This window comes from Arachis hypogaea, chromosome 11 (assembly GCF_003086295.3).
Source record: "Arachis hypogaea cultivar Tifrunner chromosome 11, arahy.Tifrunner.gnm2.J5K5, whole genome shotgun sequence".
Taxonomy (NCBI): Eukaryota; Viridiplantae; Streptophyta; class Magnoliopsida; order Fabales; family Fabaceae; genus Arachis; species Arachis hypogaea.
The window spans coordinates 110,326,829-110,333,595 of record NC_092046.1 but is presented as its reverse complement, the minus strand read 5'-3'; the positions used below and the strand labels follow the sequence as shown (position 1 = coordinate 110,333,595).

The 6,767-nt window shown below is 38.5% G+C and overlaps 1 non-coding gene across 1 annotated transcript; it reads right to left on the bottom strand.

The window, feature by feature from the left end:
- Window positions 1-1,486: 1,486 nt before the first annotated feature.
- LOC112724724 (small nucleolar RNA R71) lies at window positions 1,487-1,594 on the bottom strand. The gene has a single exon (XR_003163873.1). It is a non-coding gene; the product is annotated as a small nucleolar RNA R71 (small nucleolar RNA).
- Between the last annotated feature and the right edge of the window lie 5,173 nt (window positions 1,595-6,767).

The window sequence follows — 6,767 nt, the reverse complement described above, 5'->3', positions numbered from 1 at the left end:
TTGAGATAGTGTTCTTGCATGCATTGTGTGTTTTGATTCATAATTTTTATGCTATGAGTCTTTTTCATGTTTTTGTCTTTCTTCATTAAAAATTCAAAAATATCTTTCCCTTTTCTTCTCATCAAATTCGAAAATTTGAGTTGACTTTTTCAAAAAAAATTTTTCAAGTTGTTTCTTATGAGTCAAATCAAATTTTTAATTTAAAAATTCTATCTTTTTCAAATGTTTTTCAAAATTTCTTTCTAATATTTTCGAAAATTTTTCAAATTAATTTTCAAAAATCTTTTTCTTAATTTTAGTTCATGATTTTCGAATTAGTTACTAACATTTAATGTGATTGATTCAAAAATATTAAGTTGTTACTTGCCTAGTAAGAAAGGTTCAATCTTTAAACTCTAGAATCATATCTTTTTAGTTTCTTGATAGTCAAGTAATCAACTTTAGTTTTCAAAATCAAATCTTTTTAATTTTCCTTTCAAATCTTTTTCAAATTAAAATTTAAATCATATCTTTTTCAAAAACAAATTTCAAAACTTTTTCAATCAATCTTATCTTTTTTGTTTCAATCATATCTTTTTCAAAACTACCTAACTAATCCTTTCTCTTATTTTCGAAAATTCCCTCTCTCCTTTTTCAAAATTCCTTTTTAATTAACTAATTGTTTTAATTTGAATTTAATTTCAACTTTAATTTTCGAAATCTAACTTTCAATTTTAATTTTTATTTTAATTAAATTTCGAAATTCTCTCTCTCATCTCCCTCTATTTATTTATTCATCTACTAACACTTCTCTCCCATCCAAAAATTCGAACACCACCTCCCTCTCTGTGTTCGAGTTTTTCCTCTTCTCTTCTTTACATTACATTCTTTTTTTCTTCTACCCAAACAAAGGAATCTCTATACTGTTACATAGAGGATTCCATATTTTCTTTGTTATTCCCTTCTTTGTCATATGAGCAGGAGCAAGGACAAGAACATTCTTGTTGAAGCAGATCCTGAACCTGAAAGGACTCTGAAAAGGAAACTAAGAGAAGCTAAAATGCAACAATCCAGAGACAACCTTACAGGAATTTTCAAACAGGAAGAGGAGATGGCAGCCAAAAATAATAATAATGCAAGGAGGATGCTTGGTGACTTTACTGCACCTAATTCCAATTTACATGGAAGAAGCATCTCCATTCCTGCCATTGGAGCAAACAATTTTGAGCTGAAACCTCAATTAGTTTCTCTGATGCAGCAGAACTGCAAGTTTCATGGACTTCCATCTGAAGATCCTTTTCAGTTCTTAACTGAATTCTTGCAGATCTGTGATACTATTAAGACCAATGGGGTTGATCCCGAGGTCTACAGGCTTATGCTTTTCCTGTTTTCTGTAAGAGACAGAGCTAAAGTATGGTTGGACTCTCAACCTAAGGATAGCCTGAACTCTTGGGATAAACTGGTCACGGCTTTCTTAGCCAAGTTCTTCCCTCCTCAAAAGTTGAGTAAGCTTAGAGTGGATGTTAAAACCTTCAGACAGAAAGAAGGTGAATCCCTCTATGAAGCTTGGGAGAGATATAAGCAACTGACCAAAAAGTGTCCTTCTGACATGCTTTCAGAATGGACCATCCTAGATATATTCTATGATGGTCTGTCTAAATTAGCTAAGATGTCATTGGATACTTCTGCAGGTGGATCCATTCAGCTAAAGAAAACGCCTGCAGAAGCTCAAGAACTCATTGACATGGTTGCCAATAACTAGTTCATGTACACTTCTGAGAGGAATACTGTGAGTAATGGGACGCCTCAAAAGAAGGGAGTTCTTGAAATTGATACTCTGAATGCCATATTGGCTCAGAATAAAATATTGACTCAGCAAGTCAATATGATTTCTTAGAGTCTGAATGGAATGCAAGCTGCATCCAACAGTACTCAAGAGGCATCTTCTGAGGAAGAAGCTTATGATCCTGAGAACCCTGCAATAGCAGAGGTGAATCACATGGGTGAACCATATGGAAACACATATAATCCCTCATGGAGAAATCACCCAAATCTCTCATGGAAGGATCAACAAAAGCCTCAACAAGGCTTTAATAATGGTGGAAGAAACAGGTTTAGCAATAGCAAGCCTTTTCCATCATCCACTCAGCAAAAGACAGAGAGTTCTGAGTAGAATCCATCTAGCTTGGCAAATATAGTCTCTAATCTATCTAAGGCCACTCTAAGTTTCATGAATGAAATAAGGTCTTCCATTAGAAATTTGGAAGCACAAGTGGGCCAGCTGAGTAAAGGAATCACTGAAACCCCTCCTAGTACTCTCCCAAGCAATACAGAAGAAAACCCAAAAGGAGAGTGCAAGGCCATTGAATTGATCATCATGGCCGAACCTGCAAGGGAGGGAGAGGACATGAACCCTAGTGAGGAAGACCTCCTGGGACGTCCAGAGATCAATAAGGAGTTTCCCTCTGAGGAACCAAAGGACTCTGAGGCTCATCTAGAGACCATAGAGATTCCATTGAACCTCCTTGTGCCATTCATGAGCTCTGATGAGTATTCTTCTGAAGAGAATGAAGATGTTACTGAGGAGCAAGTTGCCAAGTACCTTGGTTCTATCATGAAGCTGAATGCCAAATTATTTGGTAATGAGACTTGGGAAGATGAACCTCCCTTGCTCACCAATGAACTAAGTGATCTGGATCAACTGACATTGCCTCAGAAGAAACAGGATCTTGGAAAGTTCTTAATGCCTTGTACCATAGGCACCATGAACTTTGAGAAGGCTCTATGTAAGCTTGGGTTAGGGATAAACCTCATGCCACTCTCTGTAATGGAGAAACGGGGAATCTTTGAGGTGTAAGCTGCCAGAATCTCATTAGAGATGGTAGACAACTCAAGAAAACAGGCTTATGGACAAGTAGAGGACGTGCTAGTAAAGGTTGAAGGCCTGTACATCCCTGCTGATTTCATAATCCTGGATACTGGGAAGGAGGAGGATGAATCCATCATCTTGGGAAGACCCTTCCTAGCCACAGCAAGAGCTGTGATTGATGTAGACAAAGGAGAATTGATCCTTCAGCTAAATGAAGATAACCTTGTGTTTAAAACTCAAGGATCTCCTTCTGTAACCATGAAGAGGAAGCATGAAAAGCTTCTCTCAGTGCAGAGTCAACCAAAGCCCCCACAATCAAACTCTAAGTTTGGTGTTGGGAGGCCTCATCCAAACTCTAAGTTTGGTGTTGAACCCCCACATTCAAACTCTAAGTTTGGTGTTGGGAGTCTATAAAATTGACCTAATCACCTGTATGGCTTCATGAGAGCCCACTGTCAAGCTATTGACAATAAAGAAGCGCTTGTTGGGAGGCAACCCAATGTTATTTAATCATTTTTATTTTATTTTCTCTTTGTTATTTCATGTTTTATTAGGTTGATGATCATGTGGAGTCACAAAAACTACTGAAAAATAAAAAAAAAGAATGAAAAATAGCATTAAAAACAGAACACCCTGCAGGAAGGGCTTACTGGCATTTAAACGCCAGTAAGGAGCATCTGGCTGGCGTTTAAATGCCAGTAACGCCAGAACAGAGCATGAAACTGGCGTTAAACGCCAGGAATGCACCCCAAAGGAAAACTGGCGTTCAACGCCAGAAACATGCTGCAGACTGGCGTTGAACGCCCAAAACAAGCATGGAAGTGGCGTTTAACGCTAGAAACATGCTGCAGTCTGGCGTTAAACGCCAGGATTGCATATATAGGGCGTTTTACACGCCTCAAAGGTGAAGGGGTGAGAAATCCTCAAACACCTCAGGATCTGTGGACCTCCAGGATTCCCTCAGGATCTGTGGACCCCACAGGATCCCCACTTACCTTTCTTCTCTCCTCTTCACACCTTTTCATATCACTCTTCCCCAAATACCCCTCACCAATCAACTCAATCACTCTTTCCCATCACTTCTTCACCACTCACATCCATCCTTTCTTCCCCCAAAAAAAAACCCCTCCTACCTTTAAATTCAAAATAATTTCCCTCCCAAACCCAACCTTAAATGGCCGAACCCTAACCCCTCCCCACTCCTATATTAACCCTTCATTCCCTCTTCATTTTCACACAACACAACCCTCTCTTCACCCCTTGGCCGAAACCAACTCTCTCTCCCTCTCCTCCATTTCTCTTCTTCTTCTACTTCTTTCTCTCTTCTTTTGCTCGGGGACGAGCAAACATTTTAAGTTTGGTGTAGTAAAAAGCATTGTTTTTTGTTTTTCCATAACCATTCATGGCACCAAAGGCCAGAGAAATCTCTAGAAAGAGGAAAGGAAAGGCAATTGTTTCCACCTCTGAGTCATGGGAGATGGAGAGATTCATCTCTAAGGTCCATCAAGACCACTTCTATGAAGTTGTGGCCAAGAAGAAAGTGATCCCTGAGGTTCCTTTCAAACTCAAAAAGAATGAGTATCCAGAGATCTGACTTGAGATCCAAAGAAGAGGTTGGAAAGTCCTCACCAACCCCATTCAACAAGTCGGGATCTTAATGGTTCAAGAGTTCTATGCAAACGCATGGGTCACTAGAAACCATGATCAAAGTGTGAACCCGAACCCAAAGCATTGGCTTACCATGGTTCAGGGGAAATACTTAGATTTCAATCCGGAAAATGTAAGGTTGGCGTTCAACCTACCAATGATGGAAAAGAACGCACGCTCCTACACTAAAAGAGTCAACTTTGATCAAAGGTTGGACCAAGTCCTCATGGACATATGTGTGGAAGGAGCTCAATGGAAAATTGACTCAAAAGGTAAGCCAGTTCAACTAAGAAGGCTTAACCTCAAACCAGTAGCTAGAGGATGGTTGGAGTTCATTCAACGCTCAATCATTCCTATTAGCAACCGGTCTGAAGTTACTATAGACCAGGCCATCATGATCCATAGCATCATGATTGGGGAGGAAGTGGAAGTTCATGAGATTATACCTCAAGAACTCTACAAGGTGGCTGACAAGTCTTCCAACTTGGCAAGGTTAGCCTTTTCTTACCTCATTTGCCACCTCTACAATTCGGCTGGGATTGACATAGAGGGAGACATCCTCATTGAAGAGGACAAGCCCATCACTAAGAAAGAATGGAGCAAACAAGAGAGCATGGACCTCAACATGAGCATGAGGAGATTCCTCACCATGAAATCCCTGAGATGCCTCAAGGGATGCACTTTCCTCCACAAAACTATTGGGAACAAATCAACACTTCCCTAGGTGAATTAAGTTCCAACATGGGAAAACTAAGGATGGAGCACCAAGAGCATTCCATCATCCTCCATGAAATTAGAGAAGATCAAAGAGCTATGAGGGAGGAACAACAAAGACAAGGAAGAGACATAGAGGAGCTCAAAAGCACCATTGGTTCTTCAAGAAGAGGAAGACGCCACCCTCACTAAGGTGGACTCATTCCTTAATCTCCTTGTCTACTTATTTTACTATTTTTCGTTTACTATGCTTTATGTTTATGTTTTTGTCTTATTACATGATCATTAGTAGTTAAGTGTCTATGCCTTAAGGTTATGAATGTCCTATGAATCCATCACCTTTCTTAAATGAAAAATATTTTAATTACAAAAGAACAAGAAGTACATGGTTTTTGAATTCATCCTTGAAACTAGTTTAGTTATTTTTGATGTGGTGACAATACTTTTTGTTTTCTGAATGAATCCTTGAACAGTGCATATGTCTTTTGAATTTGATGTTTAAGAATGTTAAATATGTTGGCTCTTGAAAGAATGATGACAAGGAGACATGTTATTTGATAATCTGAAAAATCATAAAAATGATTCTTGAAGTAAGAAAAAGCAGTGAATACAAAGCTTGCAGAAAAAAAATAGCAAAAAAAAAAAAAGAGAAAAAGAACAAGCAAGTAGAAAAAGCCAAAAGCTCTTAAAACCAAAAGGCAAGAGCAAAAAGCCAATAGCCCTTAAAACCAAAAGGCAAGGGTAATAAAAAGGATCCCAAGGCTTTAAGCATCAGTGGATAGGAGGGCCTAAAGGAATAAAATCCTGGCCTAAGCGGCTAAACCAAGCTGTCCCTAACCATGTGCTTGTGGCATGAAGGTGTCAAGTGAAAACTTGAGACTGAGCGGTTAAAGTCAAGGTCCAAAGCAAAAGAAGAGTGTGCTTAAGAACCCTGGACACCTCTAATTGGGGACTTTAGCAAAGCTGAGTCACAATCTGAAAAGGTTCACCCAGTTATGTATCTATGGCATTTATGTATCCGGTGGTAATACTGGAAAACAAAGTGTTTAGGGCCACGGCCAAGACTCATAAAGTAGCTGTATTCAAAAATCAACATACTGAACTAGGAGAATCAATAACACTATCTGAACTCTGAGTTCTTATAGATGCCAATCATTCTGAACCTCAATGGATAAAGTGAGATGCCAAAACTATTCAAGAGACAAAAAGCTACAAGTCCCGCTCATCTGATTGGAGCTAAGTTTCATTGATATTTTGGAATTTATAGTATATTCTCTTCTTTTTATCCTATTTGATTTTCAGTTGCTTGGGGACAAGCAACAATTCAAGTTTGATGTTGTGATGAGCGGATAATTTATACGCTTTTTGGCATTATTTTTACATAGTTTTCAGTATAATTTAATTAGTTTTTAGTCTATTTTTATTAGTTTTTAATTAAAATTCACATTTCTGGACTTTACTATGAGTTTGTGTGTTTTTCTGTGATTTCAGGTATTTTCTGGCTGAAATTGAGGGATGATGCATGGAAAACTTGTCTCATAACAAATTTCCTTCGGCA